This window comes from Aquarana catesbeiana, linkage group LG01 (genome assembly GCF_042186555.1).
Source record: "Aquarana catesbeiana isolate 2022-GZ linkage group LG01, ASM4218655v1, whole genome shotgun sequence".
In the NCBI taxonomy this organism is placed as follows: Eukaryota; Metazoa; Chordata; class Amphibia; order Anura; family Ranidae; genus Aquarana; species Aquarana catesbeiana.
In genome coordinates, this window is record NC_133324.1 from 234,768,041 (window position 1) to 234,790,335 (window position 22,295).

The following is a 22,295-nucleotide window of genomic DNA, read 5'->3' on the forward strand; positions in this document are numbered from 1 at the left end:
GTGGCCACCATTATTTTCTACCACTGCCTTAACCTTCTTGGGCATGGAGTTCGCCAGAGCTTCGCAGGTTGCCACTGGAGTCCTTTTCCACTCCTTCATGACTATATCACAGAGCTGGTGGATGTTAGATACCTTGCTCACCTCCACCTTCCATTTGAGGAAGCCCCAAATAAATGGTCAATAGGAGACATGCTTGGCCAGTCCATCACCTTTACCCTCAGCTTCTTTAGCAAGGCAGTTGTCGTCTTGGAGGTGTGTTTGGAGTTGTTATCATGTTGGAATACTGCCCTGTGGCCCTACGGCCCAGTCTCCGAAGGGAGGGGGTCATGCTCTGCTTCAGTATGTCACAGTATTAAAAAAAACATTGTGATGTCAGAGGAAGGCTGGGTCACCCGTTTACGTCACCGAGTGGCCCCGCCCTCAGCTATATAAGAGCTGTCACCAAGAAGTGTCACTCGGCGGGAGCCTCCCATGGAGGCGGAGCTGTTGCTTTTTTTTTTCATTTTCCGGCTCGTCGGGCGGCATGATAGAAGATGAATGGACATCGTGGGACATTTTTATTTTTTTATCTTTTAATAAAGGACTTGTCCCTAATTGTCTCCTGTCTTTTTAACTATTTTTGACACTTTCTTTTGTGAAATGGTAGGGGTACAATGTACCCCTCACCAATTAACATGGGGGGCTGGGATCTGGGGGTCCCCTTGTTAAAGGGGGCTTCAGATTCCGGTAAGCCCCCTGCCCGCATACCTCTACAACCACTGGGCAAGGGTTGTGGGGATGAGGCCCTTGTGCCCATCAACATGGGGACAAGATGCTTTGGGGGGCTACTCCAAAGCACCCTCCCCATGTTGAGAGCATGTGGCCTGGTAAGGTTCAGGGGGCCGCTCTCTCTTCCCCCCCTTTTGCCTGCGGCCTGCCAGGTTGTGTTCTCAGATAAGGGTCTCATATGGATTTTGGGGGGGACCCCTATGCCATTTTTTTTTAAATTTGGCGCCGGGTTCCCCTTATTATTATTAATATATTATTCTTATTATTATTATTATACAGGTTTTATATAGCGCCAACAGTTTGCACAGCGCTTTACAACATGAGGGCAGACATTACAATTTGGTACAAGAGGAATCAGAGGGCCCTGCTCATTAGAGCTTACAATCTAAAAAGGAAGGGTCAATTGATACAAAAGGTAATAGCTGTGGGGAGATGAGCTGATGGAGGAAGTAAAACAGTGTTAGTTAGAAGCAGGATAGGCTTCTTTGAAGAGAAGGGTTTTCAGGGATCGCCTAAAGATGGATAGCTTAGGGGACAGTCGGACAGATTGGGTTAGGGAGTTCCAAAGGATGGGAGAAGCTCTGGAGAAATCCTGGAGGCGAGCATAAGAGGAGGTGACAAGGGAGCTAGAGAGCAGGAGGTCTTGTGAGGATCGAAGAGAGCAGCTTGGTTGGTATTTTAGGACTAGGTTAGTGATGTAGCTGGGGGCAGAGTTATGGATGGCTTTGTAAATTATTGTTCGTACTTTGAATTTTATTCGTTGGGTGTGGAAGCCAGTGGAGGGATTGGCAGAGAGGAGTGGAGGACACTGAATTGTTGGTGAGGTGGATGAGTCTTGCAGCGGCATTCATTATGGATTGAAGGGGGGATAGTCTATGTAAAGGTAATCCAATGAGGAGGGAGTTGCAGTAGTCGAGGCGAGAGATAACCAGGGAGAGAATTAGAAGCTTGGTGGTGTCATTAGTTAAAAAGGGGTGTATTCTGGAAATGTTGCGGAGGTTAAGGCGGCATGATTTGGACAGGGTTTGTATGTGGGCCTGAAAGGACAGTTCAGAGTCTAAGGTTACCCCTAGCACCCTGGCATGTGGGGACGGACTGCTGGATGTGCCATTGATCTTGACAGAGAAGTCAGGGGAAGGGGCACGTGGGGGAGGAAATATTAAGAGCTGGTTTTAGATTCACTTTGAGGAAGTGGTTTGACATCCAGGCTTATATGTCTGTTAGTAAATCAGTGATGCGTGAGGAGATTGATAGGGTGAGCTGAGGGGCAGAGAGATAGATTTGGGTGTCATCAGCATATAAATGGTAGTGAAAGCCATGGGAGGCTATCAGCTGACCCAGGGAGGATGTGTAGATCGAGAATAATGGAGGCCCAAGGACAGAACCTTGGGGGACCCCAATGGTAAGAGGAGTTGGAGAAGAGGAAGTGTAAGTGACACTGAAGGTGCGATGAGATAGGTAAGATTCGAACCAACGTAGAGTGCAGCCATGGAGACCAAGCAAATTGATTTTTTTGAGGAGGAGGGGGTGGTCAACTGTATCAAAGGCAGCGAAACATACAGGATAATGACCGTTGGTTTTGGCTGTTAGTACGTTCTGACCTGAAGGGCCCAGTATGGATCTTGGGGGGACCCCCACAAAAAATTTTTTTAATGTTTTGGTTTGGGGTTTCCCTTAATATTCATACCATACCCAAAGGGCCTGGTAATGGACTGGGGGGAACCCATGCCGTTTTTTTCAATGAGTTTTATCTATATTGCCGAAATCCGACAATTCATTACGCGATCAGTTTTAAATTACATTTTTCCTTTAGAAATTTCATTTTGCTGTGGTACTGTTCTAAACATGGGAAAAATGCGCCACTTTACAGGCATACTATAGACACTCCCCAGGCACGATATTTAAAGGAATATTTCATTTTTATTGTTTCACTTTAAGCATTATTAAAATCACTGCTCCCAAAAAAACTTTTGTTTTTAAAACTTTTTTTGCATTGATACATGTCCCCTGGGGCAGGACCCAGGTCCCCAAAAATCTTTTTAAGATAATAACTTGCATATAAGCCTTTAAAATGAGCACTTTAGATCTTTCATGTTAGTGTCCCATAGACTTTAACGGTGTTCGTGTGCTCTTCCGAATTTTTTGCCTGTTCGGATGTTCTGGTGCGAACCGAACCGTACATGGGTTCGTACATGGGTTCGGCTCATCCTTACATGGGAGGGATTCCCCCATCAACACTGACTGTGTTGATGGGGGAATCAAGCAATTTTCTTTCCTGCAACCCATGGTTGCTGGGAAGAAAAATCACATATTCTATGGCCTGCTTAGCCGATTAACAAAACAGAAGAAGACCCAGCCATACGTGGAGAGCAAGGCATCCATCAGAAATTGTGGGGCCCCTTATACAGCTTTAGGCCTGCCGCCTCCGAGCCTGACCACCAACATTCCCCAGGGTCCTGCCCACTGGCTGTATCACCAAATCTGCCCACTAGCCATCCCACCAAGTCCTTCAGTGCCTCAGCCCCCCTCACACCTGTATGCTCTCAGCCCCCTCACACCTGTGCGCTTCCAGCCCCCTCACACCTGTGCGCTTCCAGCCCCCTCACACCTGTACGCTCCCAGCCCCCCTCACACCTGTACGCTCCCAGCCCCCTCACACCTGTACGCTCCCAGCCCCCTCACACCTGTACGCTCCCAGCCCCCTCACACCTGTACGCTCTCAGCCCCCTCACACCTGTACGCTCTCAGCTCCCTCACACCTGTACGCTCTCAGCCCCCCTCACACCTGTACGCTCTCAGCCCCCCTCACACCTGTATGCTCTCAGCCCCCCTCACACCTGTATGCTCTCAGCCCCCTCACACCTGTATGCTCTCAGCCCCCTCACACCTGTATGCTCTCAGCCCCCTCACACCTGTATGCACTCAGCCCCCTCACACCTGTATGCACTCAGCTTCCTCACACCTGTATGCTCTCAGCCCCCCTCACACCTGTACGCTCTCAGCCCCCTCACATCTGTATGCTCTCAGCCCCCCCTCACATCTGTATGCTCTCAGCCCCCTCACATCTGTATGCTCTCAGCCCCCTCACATCTGTACGGTCTCAGCCCCCCTCACACCTGTACGCTCTCAGCCCCCTTCACACCTGTACGCTCTCAGCCCCCCTCACACCTGTACGCTCTCAGCCCCCCTCACACCTGTACGCTCCCCCTCACCCCTCACACTCAGCCCCCTCAGCCCCCCTCACACCTGTATGCTCTCAGCCCTCCTCACACCTGTATGCTCTCAGCCCCCTCACATCTGTACGCTCTCAGCCCCCCTCACACCTGTACGCACTCAGCCCCCCCTCACACCTGTACGCTCTCAGCCCCCCCTCTCACACCTGTATGCTCTCAGCCCCCCCTCACATCTGTATGCTCTCAGCCCCCCCTCACATCTGTACACTCTCAGCCCTCCTCACACCTGTATGCTCTCAGCCCCCTCACATCTGTACGCTCTCAGCCCCCCTCACACCTGTATGCACTCAGCCCCCTCACATCTGTACACTCTCAGCCCCCCTCACACCTGTATGCTCTCAGCCCCCTCACATCTGTACGCTCTCAGCCCCCCCTCACACCTGTATGCACTCAGCCCCCTCACATCTGTACACTCTCAGCCCCCCTCACACCTGTATGCTCTCAGCCCCCCCTCACATCTGTACGCTCTCAGCCCTCCTCACACCTGTATGCTCTCAGCCCCCTCACATCTGTACGCTCTCAGCCCCCCCTCACACCTGTATGCACTCAGCCCCCTCACATCTGTACACTCTCAGCCCCCCTCACACCTGTATGCTCTCAGCCCCCCTCACATCTGTACGGTCTCAGCCCCCCTCACACCTGTATGCTCTCAGCCCCCCTCACACCTGTATGCTCTCAGCCCCCTCACATCTGTACGCTCTCAGCCCCCCTCACACCTGTATGCTCTCAGCCCCCTCACATCTGTATGCTCTCAGCCCCCCCTCACATCTGTACACTCTCAGCCCTCCTCACACCTGTATGCTCTCAGCCCCCTCACATCTGTACGCTCTCAGCCCCCCCCTCACACCTGTATGCACTCAGCCCCCTCACATCTGTACACTCTCAGCCCCCCTCACACCTGTACGCTCTCAGCCCCCCTCACATCTGTACGGTCTCAGCCCCCCTCACACCTGTATGCTCTCAGCCCCCCTAACACCTGTATGCTCTCAGCCCCCTCACATCTGTACGCTCTCAGCCCCCCCTCACACCTGTATGCTCTCAGCCCCCTCACATCTGTATGCTCTCAGCCCCCTCACATCTTTACCCTCCCAACACCACTCACATGTGTATATATGACATGCACGTACACACACAGGCATGTATACACACACACAAGACATGTACACATACAGAGACATGTACACACATAGGTGTACACAAACAGGCATGTATACACACAGAGACATGTACACACAAGACATGTACACACACAGTCATGTACACACACAGACAGGCATGTACACACACACACACAGGCATGTACAGATGCAGGCATGTACACACACAGAGACATGCACACACAGACATGTACACACACAGGCATGTACAGACGCAGGCATGTACAGACGCAGGCATGTACACAGTCATACACACAGCCCCCCCTGCACAACAGCCCTTACTTGTAAGGTGGTCCTAGTCCCAGCTCTTGTTTCCACATGCAGAGTGGTGCACATCCAGGAAATGGCCAGAGGTGGCAGCAAAGAGTCCGATGTCAGCTCATGACAGAGCAGCAGCCTGCTGACTCACACACATACAGGAGCATCCACGGAGCTCCTCTGCACCCACCCCTACCTTCTCACATCCCTGCCAGTCGGCCGGGCCCATCCAGGCACTGGGGCCCCTTACAAATGTATGGGCTGTACCCCCCTGATGGCGGCCCTGATAAAGAGCATTGCATTCAATGAGTCAAACAGCCTATAGACTTGCATTGTAAGAGGGAATAGTAAAGCATAACCACTGCATGTCACTTCAAAGCAGAAGCTGCATATTTAATGAGTAAGGCCCCTTTCACACTGGGGCGGTGGGGGCGTCGGCAGTAAAACAGCGCTATTTTTAGCGCTGTTTTACCATCATTTTTGCGGCTGTATTCGGCCGTTAGCGGTGCGGTTTTAACACCCGCTGGCGGCCGAAAAAGGGTTAAAACCACTCGTACAGCACGGCTATAGCCGCGGTATTGCCGCGGTATAGCCGCGCTGTCCCATTGATTTCAATGGGCAGGAGCGGTTTAGGAGCGGTGAACACACCGCTCCTTCACCGCTCCAAAGATGCGGCTCGCAGGATTTTTTTTACCGTCCTGCCAGCGCACCGCTTCAGTGTGAAAGCCCTCGGGCTTTCACACTGAACAAACAGCGGAGGCTGTTTAGGGGTGGTTTGCAGGCGGTATTTTTAGCGCAATAACGCCTGCAAACCACCCCAGTGTGAAAGGGGTCTAAATATGGCTGTCCCAGCTACATATATAATTTCAAGGTATACACAGAAATGTTTGTATTTTTTTAAATAATAACATATATTATTCTTATTATTTACACCAAGTCGATTTCTTTTACATTAATATCGAACATATTTGTCAATATTATACACCCCTTTTAGAACCACATTCAACTTTTTTTTGTCTTTTTTATTGGGGGGTGTAAGGAAGAAAATACTTGTGAACATCTACCTTTCTGAATAGAATCACCTGATATTTTAGCAAGAGTAAATTTAATAGGCCCATGTAATTTTATAAAGAAAGACAGACAGCTTCCGGAGAAGAATATTTAGTATGTTATGGAGCCGTTTATAAAGGTGGGTCTGGAGAGAGTTCCAGGCCAGAAATAAAAAGCAGTCATTGGCAAAAAAGTACATAAGCCCACATATGCCTATAGAGCAAATGCATATAGATGTTAAACACAATAATGCATAAAAGTTATATTTATATATTGTCAGTACTGTTAACAAATTGGGTTCAAGTATAAGCTGCTTACAGGCTGCAGTGAATTTAAATAAATACGTTGTTGAATATACCTACACAGCCAGCCAGATAAAATATGGGTCACTTGTCTCTTCAAAAGAACTACTTCTTGTATAGTTTGCGTTCCCTTTTATTTTTTACATAACAAAACACAAATATTCTTTACTGCAAACCATAACCTGAACCCTGACTGCTGAAAGAAAAATCCTTTTATGTTTTTTGTAGTAGGGTTAAGAGATTAAATCTTTTCAACACGTCCGTTCTGGTGGTTTTCCACAGTGACATGAGGTGTGTCGGGTAATAGGTTCACAAACTTTGTCCACAAAGGAATGCCTGAGAAAGTCAATATCACCTAATGAGGTTAAAAAAAGCATTTGTGCATAAAATGTAATTTGTAGTCTATTTGACAACAGAGTATGCACTAATGACATTCTGAACCTCAGCTCTGTTGGTGTTTTTTATTTTTAGAAAATGTGTGTGGCTGAGGACTACTATGTACACTGAGATTATTGATGTCTGTTACTCTGTGGGGCTCAGTTTTAATCTCATTTATCAAGGTGCCTGAAATCAGAACTGTCTGGGTTGCTTCATCACATCTCTTAAAATTCCTACTTGTCACTTAGAGAGTGAAAGTTTAAAAACACCACAAACAACTTTAGTTTCATATATTTCACATCATATCTGATTAAGTGTATGTAATATAAGTGTATGCAAAGCCAATGCATTTTCTAGTTTTGGATAGCGTCAGGCAGTATTAGAAGCAGGGTGGATTTGATTTAAATCAGATCAATTTAAATCATGATTTAAATCACTAGTAAAAAGGCTTGATTTAAATCATAGTTTTTAAAGAGCAACTGTCATCTCTGTCCCCCAGCGGCTCCTTCTCTGACCCGCTGTAGACTCACCAACAGTCCCATCACTTTTATGGGACGGCTGGTGATGTGGCAGGGACACAACAAGGTGAGGAACGTGGCAGCAGTAAGTGGATGCCCGCTAACAAGCGCTGCCATGATGGATCTGAAATGACAGGTGCTCTTTAAATGTAAGGACTCATTCTTGCTGGTAGTTAGAATCTTTACAACTTGCAAACAAAATGAACATTTCCTATTTAGAATAATAAGCTGTCAGGTTAGTAAAACAGTGATATCAGAACCGATTCAATCATGCAGTTTGTAGTGTACATAGATTTGCAAAACAATGGGATAAAGGAATATTCTTGAACTTTGGTTTCTCTCATGGTTACTGTGACATTGTGTGAATGTATCAATGCAGTGCATGTTATCTCAGCTTGCAGAGCTTGGATTCATTGAATGAGTTTACCAAAAATTTAAATATATACAGCCTCATGCTGCATAACTAAGCACCATTTCATGCTGAATAAACTAAATTATTAATGTATCTTAAATAGAAAACTACCTGATTTTTACTCCAAATGCCTTTTTCTTAAAAAAAATTTGATAAGAATCAAAAAAATCGATTTAAATCATAAAAATCTGATTTAAATAAAAAAAATTTGATTTGTATGATTTTTTTTTTTTAATCATTGATTTACAGTATCTCACAAAAGTGAGTACACCCCTCACATTTTGTAAATATTTTATTATATCTTTTCATGTGACAACATGGAAGAAATTACACTTTAATACAATGTAAAGTAGTGAGTGTACAGCTTGTATAACAGTGTAAATTTGCTGTCCCCTCAAACTAACTCAACACACAGCCATTAATGTCTAAACGACTGGCAACAAAAGTGAGTACACCCCAAAGTGAAAATGTCCAAATTGGGTCCAATTAGTCATTTTCCCTCCCCGGTGTCATGTGACTCGTTAGTGTTACAAGGTCTCAGTTGTGAATGGGGAGCAGATGTGTTAAATTTGGTGTTATCGCTCTCACTCTCTCATACTGGTCACTGGAAGTTCAACATGGCACCTCATGGCAAAGAACTCTCTGAGGATCTGAAAAGAAGAATTGTTGCTCTACATAAAGATGGCCTAGGCTATAAGAAGTTCGCCAAGACCCTGAAACTGAGCTGCAGTACGGTGGCCAGGACCATACAGCAGTTTAACAGGACAGGTTCCACTCAGAACAGGCCTCACCACAGTCGACCAAAGAAGCTGAGTGCACGTGTTCTGCGTCATATCCAGAGGTTGTATTTGGGAAATAGACGTATCAGTGCTGCCAGCATTGCTGCAGAGGATAAAGGGGTGGGGGATCAGCCTGTCAGTGCTCAGACCATATACGCACACTGCATTAAATTGGTCTGCATGGCTGTCCTCCCAGAAGGATGATGCACAAGAAAGCCCACAAACAGTTTGCTGAAGGCAAGCAGAATAGGACATGGATTACTGGAACCATGCCCTGTGGTCTGATGTGACCAAGATAACATTTTTTGGTTCAGATGGTGTCAAGCGTGTGTGGCGGCAACCAGGTGAGGAGTACAAAGATAAGTGTGTCTTGCCTACAGTCAAGCATGGTGGTGGGAGTGTTATGGTTTGGGGCTGCATGAGTGCTGCCGGCACTGGGGAGCTACAGTTCAGGGACTGGGCCGCAGGGCAGTATACCAACATGATAATGACCCCAAACACACCTCCAAGACCACCACGGCCTTGCTAAAGAAGCTGAGGTCAAAGGTGATGGAGTGGCCAAGCATGTCTCCAGACCTAAACCCTATTGAGCATCTGTGGGGCATCCTTAAATGGAAGGTGGAGAAGCAAAAGGTCTTTAACATCAACCAGCTCTGTGATGTCGTCATGGAGGAGTGGAAGAGGACTCCAGTGGCAACCTGTGAAGCTCTGGTGAACTCCATGCCCAAGAGAGTTAAGGCAGTGCTGGAAAACAATAGTGGCCACACAAAATATTGACACTTTGGGTCCAATTTGGACATTTTCACTTAGCAGTGTACTCACTTTTGTTGCCAGCGGTTTAGATAGTAATGGCTGTGTGTTGAGTTATTTTGAGGGGACAGAAAATTTACACTGTTATACAATCTGTACACTCACTATTTTACATTGTAGCAAAGTGTCATTTCTTCAATGTTGTCACGTGAAAAAATATAAATAAAATATTTACAAAAATGTGAGGGGTGTACTCACTTTTGTGAGATACTGTATATCCACCCTGATTAGAGGTATTAGGACCCCTGTCAGATTTTCTTTGTTGTCTGTGTCCCCACTAGGCATTCTGTTTGTCCTGGTGCCTATTATCACTGAGGTGGTGATGGGAAATCCAAAATCTTAGGCACCATTGGCACCAGCACAGGAGGAGAAAATAAATCTTCTAAGGAGGATACCTGTTTTGATGACAACCATCTAAGAAGAGAATTCCCCTTTTGTAAAGATTTCTATTCAAATTTGCATTTGCCTGAAGTACACTGAAGTCTCCCAAATGGACACAGACAGCAACTAATGACAGGAAGAAAAATGTGAAAAAAGTCTTTAAAGTGAACCTGTGGCCAGGCCATAGACATAAGTATTTACATATTCTTAAGAAGTAACTGACCTTTGTAGCTGCAAGCACTGGTTAACCACTTGCTTACTGGGCACATATAGCCCCTTCCTGCCCAGGCCAATTTTCAGTTTGATGTAAAATTTTGCAAACAGGTAATTTTTCTCCTTCATTGCTGTGCGCTGATGGGGCTGCACTGATGGGCACTGATAGGCTGCACTGATGGACACTAATAAGGTGGCACTGATGGGGACTGATAGGTGGCACTGATGGGCATGGATAGGTGGCACTGATGGGCACTGATGAGGCGGCACTGATGAGGCTGCACTGACAGGTGGCACTGATGGGCACTGATAGGAGGCACTGAGGGGCATTGAGAGGTGGCACTGATGGGATCGGCCCTTTACTCTGATCTGTGATCACTCGGTGATCACAGAGCACCCTCCTGGCAATCTAAGCCCACACTGTAGCCGTCTTTCGGGTATAGAGCGGGCGTGAAGTGGTTAAAATATATGTGTACCCTGACCTTGTAAAACAATCTATTCAGTTTAAAATAGAAATTAACAAAACATTTGTGTATGCATATAAAAAAAAAATTATAAATACCTGTTTTCCCCTTCTTTTTTTGTAAGTGATCATATACCTTCTATTCTCAGCTACATCAGAGAGCTAGGGGACAAGAAGCAGCAGCACACTGAACTTTCCAGTGAAAGGCTGTGCAGGAGGGGTGTGTCAGGACATGTCTGATCTTTGGAGGGGAGCAGCCTGAGTTCCCAGCACAGACAGAAAACCGGCTACACTGGACAGATATTTCACACAAAGGAAGCAATACAAAGAGCACAGGATACGTTTTCATAGAAGTACATGGTACAAATTATGTGAGCAGACTGCAGTTCCTCTTTAAATGCGGCCTCCAAAGGTGATATCACCACTAAAGTTCTAGTGGTGCAATCGACATGGGGCTGGAGCACAAACAATCACAGTGAGTCGCTTGCTGTGTAGCTCCTCCTTCAACAAGCATCTTGTATTCTTTTATACAAGGCCTTCTGTAATTGGAAGGATGTAAAATGTCATGATCCCCCTTGTCCAATCACAGAACACATTGAGGTGGATTTACCAAAGTCAAATAGACTGTGCACTTTGCAATTGCAGTTATTTCAGAGCTTAGTAAATGAGGAAAAGCTTAACTTTGCAAAGAATAAACAATCACATTCAAGGAAATAAAAAAGAGCATCTTTGCTTGCACATGATTGGATGGTGGAAGTCAGAGACCTTTCCCTCATTTACTAAGCTCTAAAGCAACCGCACTTGAAAAGTGCACAGTCTGTTTGCCTTTAGTAACTCAACCCCATTGCATTCTTTGAAAAAAGGGATGGGCTGAATGGAGGGGATGCACAGCAAGCAACCAGCTACTAATTTCACTGTTGGAACTTTATCAGTGATATCACCTTCAGAGGCTGCATGTAAGCAACATTTTTAGAGAAAGTAGCAGCAGCTAGCAATGTGGCACACATCATTAGAGGTACCAAAGGCCCAGCTTTGAGGAGGGGGCTGGGAAGTAATGTTTAACATAATTAACCCTGTCTGTACTATGCTGTCAGATTTTCATTCTCAGTTGTAAAACTAAATGTGAACACTGTGGGGTTGATTTACTATAGCGCAAATATGCAAATGCGCGAATAAATACTTGCAAAATAGCAAATCTGTGTACATTAGCGCAAAAATGGAATTCACTATAGCACTCGGGAAAAATACAAAATCAAATTCACTATAGGTCACAGATAACAGAGACCGTCCAAATCATTAGTCGTGCAAGAAACACTGTAATTGCACATGGAAATAATGTTTAGAGCATGATATGATAGCCTAAATGGTTATTAAATATGTGGTATATTTGTTAAAGATAATCTGTGTTTAAACTGCTGAAAAAAGTGATGTATAAACTGAAATATCATTGAGCCCTGGTTCACACTGGAGCGATTTGGCATGCGATTTGACATGTCAAATCGCATGCCAAATCAACGGCAATTGCCAACAATGGCACCATCCGAATCGTTTTATGCCGCATTTGCGGCACCACACGATTCCCAGAAGTAGTTTCTGTACTACTTTTGGCGACTTTGGGGTGCGATTTCCATAGACATCTGTGCAGCAACCCGCACAGATTTCTCTGAAATTGCCCCCCGAAGTCGGGACTGACATGCGGGAATGAAATCGTGCGAGTTCAGCCGAACTCGCACAATTTCATTCCCGCTGTCAGTGTGAACCTGGGCTGAAAGTCTGAAAAGGGATGCATTTCCATGTAATGTGTAATGTTTTCATGTTTTGTTAAAATATATTTTTCACGGGGCGTGGCTTGGCAGCAGATGTAGTCAGTCGCACGTCTTGTGAGCTCCGCCGAAAATCCGCTTTAAAATCCTGCAAATCATTGCTGACCACCCGAATTTTGTACCGGATTGTTCCCCTGTTTACCTGTCACGCTCGCCTAGCTACAGCGGTACTTCTGCAAGGCTTCAAAGCTACCTAAACGCGGCTCCTCGGCCCGCTCTGCTCCGGACCATGAGGCCCAAGATGGCAACGCGGCCTTAAAAACGGCTGCGATGAAGCACAGGGAGGCCGTTCAGAGGCTGTTCTCCCAGAATGATCTGTGGGACTCACCTGAGGTGCCTGGCAATGGAGCTGAGAGTCGAAGTGGCTCACAGTCTGAGGCGGACGACACCATGCCTTTGGAGGATCCGCATGCTTCGCTGCTGCCTTGGGACACAGTGAGTAATCTACCCAGGCCCCAGAGCGCACACAAGGCCCAATCCTCAGGCTCGGTTGAGCAGGAGCCCACACTTAGAGATATCTACTCCACGGTCACATCCTGCAATCTTTCTATCACTGCACTGGCCACGGAAGTTAAAGGGATGAAAGCTGAGATGTCTTTTATGCGTCAAGATATGCAGAAACTAAGGGATCGGACTTCTGCCATTGAAGGGCGCATTAGCATCATAGAAGATGAATGGGCCCCCATGCAGAGAGACTCACATACACAGCAGATAATGGTGGCTAAACACGCCGCAAAACTTGATGATTTAGAAAATAGACTTCGCAGAAATAACGTAGGAGCTATTGGCATCCCTGAAAAAATGGAGGGGAGAAATCCGGTTGATTTCATTGAAAAATGGCTATTGGAAAAGTTTGAAAAGGACTCATTCTCTCCTATGTTTGCAGTGCAACGAGCACATCGCGTCCCTTCCAGGCCTTTGCCTCCGGGTAATCCCCCCAGAGCTTTTCTTTTCAAAATGCTCCACTACAGAGATAGAGATATTATATTGTCAAAAGCACATACCCTGGGGTATGTTTTGGTGATTGATAACTCTAAAATATCATTATTTCCAGACTTTTCAGCTGAAGTGCAAAAACAGCGGGCCCCGTTTAATGATGTCAAAAAGAGACTTCGCTCTTTGGATCTACAATATTCCATGCTCTATCCGGCTTGTCTACGTGTGGTAGCCAGAGATGAAGTTCATTTCTTTGAGAAACCTGTGATGGTAATGCAATGGTTGGACAGAGAGGAAAGATCCTTGCGGGAAGATTTGAGTAGATGGCGCAGAAATCTCTGAATATCAACATTTTATTTCTCATGTAACAGTGGTACAATTTTCATCTTTATACAATTAGTTTGGTCACAAGATTGTCAAACTCCTTTAAAGGCGGAGGACTGTGTTCACAAAGCATGTCAGTTCTATTCACGTTCATGCACACACTACGAGGCCTGTTGCCTATTGGCTCTTCAAAGCCGGCTAGTGAACTTAGCCCCCCGGATAAGAGTCCTTCGTGGACAATACAGTTTTTCTATTTTTATTTTTTGTTTTTTTTGCTTTGTGTCATTTGGGACCTAGCTGAATCGTTAGCCCTGGTGTTGCTTAACCTGTTCTTTTACAGATTCCATTTCTTACACCAAAGACTGCCTACCATTTCTTGTCTTGCTCGACATTCTATTGGTCATCTAAAGGATATTTACTATATCCCTTACACACCTGCCTTGGTTACATATGCCTTAATGTTGTATGGCTAAGCAAATAGTTCTTACTAGTTGGAATGTTAGAGGTCTGGGAGACAGGGTGAAACGTCTAGTGGTACTTCATATGCTTAAACGCCTGGGTTCATCTGTGATGTGTCTTCAGGAGACGCATATCGCACCTGGGCAAGAATCTCCATTCTCCGTCAAATTATTTGGTGCCCAGTTTCACTCTGTCTTCTCGTCTTATGCAAGGGGAGTCAGTGTATTGATAGGAAAGGATGTCCCCTTTACACATACAGAATCATTTATTGACCCTCACGGGCATTACGTATTTTTGGTATGTTCAATAGATGGTTTACACTGTATTATTGGGAGTATATATATACTGCCCCCCTTCTCGGTGGAAGTTGTTAAGACCTTGGCTACCTTTCTGTCACAACACCCGGGGATTCCAGCATTTATTGTGGGTGATTTTAACAACTACTTAGATACAGATCTTGACAAGCTCTCAAAAGCCCCTCAGAGTAAGATAAATGGTGGGCAGACGGCCTTTGCTCGTCTTGTTTTGGAGTTGGGATTCAGGGATGTTTGGAGGACGAGCCATCCACAAGTTAAACGCTACTCTTGTTATTCTGCCACACATAAAGGTCTCTCCAGAATTGATCTCAGTCTTGGCAATGACATGATGCTACCACTAGTAACTTCCTCAAAATACGAGGCGAGAACTTTATCTGATCACTCTCCCCTGTGCATAGAGATATGTACGTCTGGCATATCCAAGAAGGTTTGCTGGAAACTTAATCCATTCTGGTTATCACTATTTCCTAACCCTGATCCTATCCAGGACAACCTGAACACATTTATTCGGTTTAACAAACCTACGGCTAGCCCTGGTGTCTTTTGGGATACCTTAAAAGCATTCCTAAGAGGTCAATTTATTAAATCTATTAGTGCCATTAAGACAGGGACCAAGGCTTGGGAGCATTCTGTTCTGGGCAAGGTGCAGAGGGCTGAATCGGCTTTTGTTGACTCCCCCTCGGATCTCACCGAGAAAACTTTTCTTGAGGCTCAACACATGGCCAAGCACTTGGTATTGACAAAAGCAGAAAATAAAAGGTTCTTCCTTCAACAGAAATACTTTGAGGAAGGGGAAACCACAGGCCATATGCTTGCTACGATGGTGCGATCACAAAAGGGTTTGTCCCATATAGGAGCTATTACTAATTACTATTACTCTGCGGAGATATTGGTCTCCTCTCATACAGACATACTATCCACGTTTAGAGATTTCTATGCTGATGTGTACTCCTCTAAGGTCACGCCCTCTGCGGCAGAAATTAATTCTTTCTTGGAACAATGTCAATTACCACGGCTTCTGGCCCAAGACGTAGAGCAACTGAATGCTCCCCTTGTGGCTGAAGAGCTGCTGGAGGCGCTGGCGCTTACCTCTCCTGGCAAGTCTCCGGGTTCGGATGGCTTGACGGCGGAGGTATATAAGCGATACTCTGAAACGTTGTTGCTGCATTTGAGGGAGGTGTTTGAAGATGCTAAAAAAATCAGGAAGCCTACCCCAATCCATGAATGAAGCAATTATTGTCCTTCTCCTTAAACCTGGTAAAGAGGCCCATTCCCCAGACTCTTATAGACCCATATTGCTATTAACAACTGATGTAAAACTTCTTGCAAGGGTGTTGGCCACCAGATTAGCCAAAGTTATTCATAAGGTGGTCCATAGGGACCAATCAGGGTTTATCCCATCGTGATCTACAGCCCTTAACATCAGACGACTTTTTCTTAACCTTCAGATACCTGTTGATAATCCAGGCAGGAGAGCTATTCTATTCACTAGATGCCGCTAAGGCCTTTGATAGTGTTGAATGGCCTTATCTATGGGAAGTTCTGAAGCGCTTTGGCCTAGGAGATAATTTCATTCAATGGGTAAAACTGCTGTATGCCGCCACCACGGCTAGGATCCGCGTAAATGGTGATCTTTCAGATTCATTCCCCCTTTTCAGGGGTACGAGACAGGGGTGTCCACTTTTGCCCCTGTTATTTGCGCTAGCCCTTGAACCACTGGCGGCTACGGTTAGATCCTCACAGTCCATTGTGGGTTTTGTCAGAGGACCATTTTCCGATAAGATCTCCCTTTACACGGATGACACTCTGCTCTACCTGGGGGACGTAGATGCCTCCCTCACGAATGTAATGCAAATAATACATCAGTTTGGATCCTTATCAGGATTCTCTATTAATTGGAGTAAATTGGTCATTCTTCCGGTAGATGACACATCAATCACCTTACCAGCTAGTGCTGAACCCCTTAAAGTAGCTTCCTCATTTAAATATTTGGGAGTGCAGGTGTCGGCTGACCCAAAGAAATATTTAGAGGATAACTTATTACCCCTTTTTAAAAGACTCCAAATGACGTGCAATGCTTGGTGTAAACTCCCATTGTCAGTAATTGGCAGAATAAATTTAATCAAGATGGTCTGGGGACCCCAACTATTGTACATCATGCACAACTCTCCGCAATGGATACCCCGCAGATGGTTTAACCGTATAGATACATTGTTTAGATCCTTAATATGGAGAAAGAAAGTTGCCATTATAAGTCTTTCCACTCTGCAGTATGGTAAAGACCGGGGAGGAGCCGCAGTCTCTAACCCTAAACTATATTTCTATGCTTCTCAACTGCAACATTTAAGTGGTTTTGGGTTGTTGGGCAATTTTGACTCGGTCGAAAGCATGCTGCGGATTGGAAAGCTCACTACATCTGTGCTAGCGAGTTTGGAGGCGGGGTTACCACATTTGCCACAATCAGCGCCCACTGTCATTCTTTTGAAAAAACTATGGCTCACAGTCAAATCTAATCTGAAAATCCTGGGTCTTTTGGCAGATACTCCACTTTGGGACAATCCCAATTTAACAGAAGTATACAGGTTAGACGGTTTCTAACTCTGGAAGCTGGCCGGAATTCATAATATATCTCAATTATTTAATCAGAATGTATTAAAAACTTTTATAGAATTGCAGACAGAATTTAAACTTCCCAGGCATCAATTTTACCGATACCTTCAGATACGACATGCTCTCCAGACCCAGGGCCAGACATCTATACTCTCACTGGTTACCCACCCCCTGATAAATGACATTTTCTTTGGGCAGGAAAAAAAGGGCCTAATCTCTCATATTTACTCCCACTTGTTATTGGCCATACAAGACACCACAGCTCTACCGAGTAGGCAAGGCTGGATAGCGGACCTAGGGGAAGTAAATGACGACACATGGGACATATGCCTTCAGGCCGGTAACCTCCGTTTCACAATCACATAGACTATCTCACCTATTTTTGCTGCATAGGGCTTACCGCACACCAACACAACTATATCGTTGGGGTAGAAGAGACTCTTCCCTGTGTCCCAAACGTTGTGGAGAGGAGGGGTCACTGATTCACCTGATGTGGCGATGCCCCAAGTTGCACCGTTACTGGGGTGACATAACTGAGGTAATTTCCTCAGTTTTTCAAATTAGGGTCCCCTTGGACCCCCTGATATGCATCTTAGGATCGGTAGATGAAGAAATATACCCCCCCCCTATTAATATAGCAGTGACGAGATTGCTGTACCTAGCTCGTAAGATGGTGGCCAGATTCTGGTTATCTTTAAATGTTCCAACTAAAAAACAATGGGTGGAACAGGTCAATTATATCCTTATCAGGGAACATTCAACATATCAGCATAGAAATGCATCTCGGAAATTTTGTTGCTAGAGGTATAGAATGTATTGTTCAATAGGTGTGAGGTGGAAATCCTCCTCTTTTTTTTCTATTTTCTATGTTTTATATATATTGATGTGACAGGATAGAGGGTGCATTCATATTGGGTCCCAATGAAACTGTACCTATTTGTTTGAGTAAACCATGAGCAAAGTTGTTGGTTCGATGGCCAGTTGGTCATCTGTTTGCAGTGTTGGGTTGGAGAGTCTTGCCTCTCCTGCATAACACGGTTATTCTTTTCTATATTTGTACAAAAATCTTTTTTGATGCCACTGTTGTAATGATTTCTATTTGCACAATGCACACTTGGCCATGATAATATTTATGTTTTCTGATAATACAATTTATACTGTGTCATTTTTAACGATTTGATGCATGATATGTATTGTGTCTCTTGTGGCTCAATAAACGAATTTTCTGATTTAAAAAAAATATATATTTTTCACAAAAATCTAATCCAAAACTCCCACAGGTATCTTCACAAACCTCAAACAACACCATTGCTATACAGATTTTAAACGAGTCACAATTTTGTGTGTTGTTTAGTATTTTCTAATGATCATAGTTTGACCCCAAAAATGTGATTGTGTACCAACATCAGAAATAAAAATTTAATTCTCAAAATTCAGAGGGTAACATCACTATTCTACACTCACACACCAAGAACCACCAAATATCACAGAACAAATCAAGAAGCATAACTCCTGACTAATGTTATTCCACCACCTATAGGTATATGTCCAAAGAAATGCAGTATTTATGTGTATATTTATGTGTCGGAGGTTTCCCACCAGCACAAATAAGCTAATCAATGCAGACACAGGTTGTCAATGGTTCTCCGGCCCTCCAAAGTACATCTGCATTGATTAACTTATTGCACCCCTGGGACATAGGACTGTTTGACACAAAAGAGATGCCTCCTCCATCCACATGGCAGCACAGTGGCTAACCACCATTGCAAATGCCAGATTTCTACATGTGATTATTGTCAGCGGCTACAGCTACACACTCCATCTGCCGTGGTTGCAGGAAAGAAAATTGCATAAAAAAATGGCATTTACAGTACTTTCAAAGCCCAAATAAAACCCAAATAACACATATGTATCTCTAATTACTCTTTTTTGGGGAATCTGAATTTTGCCAGTAAGCAGGTGTTACTGCCCAAATGTTTAGGTTAGATGAGTGCTACTCAAGACAAGCACTGATGGAAAACAATGTGTTGCATTGAGAGAAAAGGAAAATATTTTGTCACAAAAAAGCTCTGCAACACTTGCAGCTATTCCTGTCACAGATAACAGGATCACTTGTTATTGATAGAGGGTGATCACAACACCCACATCATGCTCTGTAAATTGCACAGCCTTGCTAATTAAGACCTCTGCTCTACCAAAAAATAAAAAACTTCAACACATACCGAAAATAAAATCTGAGGACCATAAATAGGATACTTTTAATTTAACACTTTCAGATAGGTTGTTAAAGTCTTTGTGTATTGTTATACTACATATCACACGTAAAGCTCTTCAAGAGGAGAAAGGACTTTGGGATCAAAGGCATATTTTTATGAGAGAGCTGTAAGTAAATGGCACACCTATTGGGGTTGATTTACTAAAACTGGAGATTGCAAAATCCGGTGCAGCTCTGCATAGAAACCAGCTTCCAAGTTTTTGTTTTTTTTTTTGTCAAAGCTTAAAGCTGAGTTCCAGTCCCCAAAATTATTTTTTTCTTAAACACTCCTCCATACTTGTCTAAACATATACAGCAACATTTAGAACATGTCATATGTGTAGTCCCTGTAGTTTGTGTTAAAATATTTGAATACCAACAAGATCTCAGAAGCAGGCAGGTTCCATGTCAGCTGTGAGCATCTGAAGCTCTCTTCTCTTAATTTCTGGGATTTGGTGCAGTTGGCTACCCAATGTGCACCTCCTGATCTTGCACTTGTGCAGTAATGCCGGTAATGTGCAGTAATGCTGATCTGGGAATAACGCAAGATTTTGTCACTAGGTGATTCGCATGGACTCCTGGGATACATGACGCCGCTATCCCAGGAGTCCATGCGAATCGCCCAGTAATGATATCACCTAAGAGGCCGCAGCCGCTGCTGAAAATACAAGAAAAAGGGTATTTACCTTAAAAAAAAAAAAAAATGGCATTGGAATGAGTATTCTCTAGTGCCACATGGGAAAAATGGGTGGAACTCCACTTTAATTGAAAAAGCTGAAGTTTGAAGCTGATTGGCTACCATGCAGCTAAGCGCTCACCAGATGGTAGTGGCCACAGAGTGACCCTCAGGCATATTGAACTTCTATTGTGCAAATACAGAGTGCCTCTTCACCTTGAATCCCATCGCTACCTTCAGGGTCAGGGAGAGAGTAACATTAACATCTCGCCTGATATACCCTCGAAACTTCTTGTCTTATTCTCCATTGAAAAATTCCACCCTGATGGGATTCAAGGTGAAGAGGCACTCTGTATTTGCACAATAGAAGTCTAAAAACTTTTTACCTTCTATTAAAAGCCACATATAGATTTGAAGCAGTGTTGCTTTCTGTGGCTTTATGGGGAGCCACTTTTTGCAGATTTGGCGGAGGCATTGAAATATTGTGATTCAGAGATAGAAGTCACCTACAATATCTGCTGATTGGTGAAAGGAGTTTTATCTGCCAAGATTTGGGAAAGATTCCTTGTTGAAGACATAGGGTCAATATGCCTGAGAGTCACTCTGTGGCCACTACCATCTGGTGAGCGCTTAGCTATACCACTTCGGGTGAAGCACAAAACAGAATGCATGTGCACTTTATTAGATGGTAATTGGATTACAAGAAGAATTTTTGTGTGTTCTTTTAATATCTGAGAACATTTTATTTGCTGCACTGATTCACTTTAATGCAATGTAGCATAAGTATTGGTTATGCACCAAATTTTTTTTGCATTATATGGGTTCACATTATAATATATGGTATACATATTGGATTCACTTTATTGCTAAATAGCATATTGTTTATGCACTATAGCACTTTTTTTGCATTATAGCACTTTTTTTGTATTATTTGGGTACACATTATATTATGGTACAACATATTGGATTCACTTTATTGCTAAATAGCTTATCTATTGCTCATGCACTATAGCACCTTTTTTTTGCATTATTGGAGTATATTGCACATAGAGCACCCTATAATGTTCTATTTATTGTGTATTAGTAAATTACTAATTTAGGAGCAGCATCAGCTAATATAGCACACACTTTTTTTGGCGCCGGTCCCAATAATTATTCATTCCTTCTACCTTAAAGTTTACAGAGATGGTTGTATGTGTAATAAACAAATGTAAAGGTATGCATTTAAAGGACAAAACAAGCATGTGACATTCAATCTAATATGGGTTTAACTGGGTAAAGGAAAAGTTGAAAAGTATATTAATGTCCTGTTGAAAATGGATAACTTTGCAATGCCCTGATATTGACTTCAAGGAAAGAGAATATTGCTCCTAAACAAAGCACTAGCAATACTGCATCTATAGAAGCAGTTCACTTTTGGGCACAAGTTCACAAAAAGTATGCCCTTTAGGGATGTTCATGTTTTAACATAGGAGACCTCAAAAACGAGGAAGGATTTCATAAATGTATTTACTGATCAGAAAATTTTTGTAACTATATAACTATAAATTACTTATAAAGATAATTAGTGAAATTTGTTCAGTATATGCGCTATACTGAGGAACTTCTTGCAACTGGTTACATGGACTTTAACCTCTGATAATAGGGAAAGGACTCAAATGAACACAATGAAAACAATGAACAGACCTCCACGAGAACTTGCTCTAGCAGATTCAGTAGATTGCTTCAAAAAAGGATGCATTTTTAAAAGCCCAACATATAAATGGACATTTATATTAATAAACCACACTAGAATGTGGGTCCAGGGAGTTATCTGCCAACTGTTCGGGGTCTGGAATTAATGTTTCTCATACTGGAGTGAACTGGATCATGTTTTATAAGGATTTGGCTCACCTTTCTCTGGTTAATTTAGGGGTTACAATTTCTTAGGATGCAAGGTTTTATAGTTTTTCCTTTTTAGTTGTTAAATACTAGCCATTACAGCCATAAACATAAGAAGCATTTTCACACAAAATAAGCACAACCAGGGGCGGACTGACCATTGAGCCACTCTGGCACTGCCCGAGGGCCCTGGGCCACTAGGGGGCCCCATCAGGGTTGCCAGCCTCAGTAAAACCAGGGACAGTATGTATAAATCTGTGTTTTTTTTACATCTGTCTGTGTATACTGTGTGT

General features: G+C 44.0%; 1 protein-coding gene across 4 annotated transcripts in view; it reads right to left on the reverse strand.

Annotated features, from left to right (window-relative positions):
• The window catches only part of RPH3A (rabphilin 3A), a 433,918-nt gene that overhangs the window by 82,494 nt on the left and 329,129 nt on the right, over positions 1 to 22,295 (reverse strand). The window lies entirely within an intron of this gene.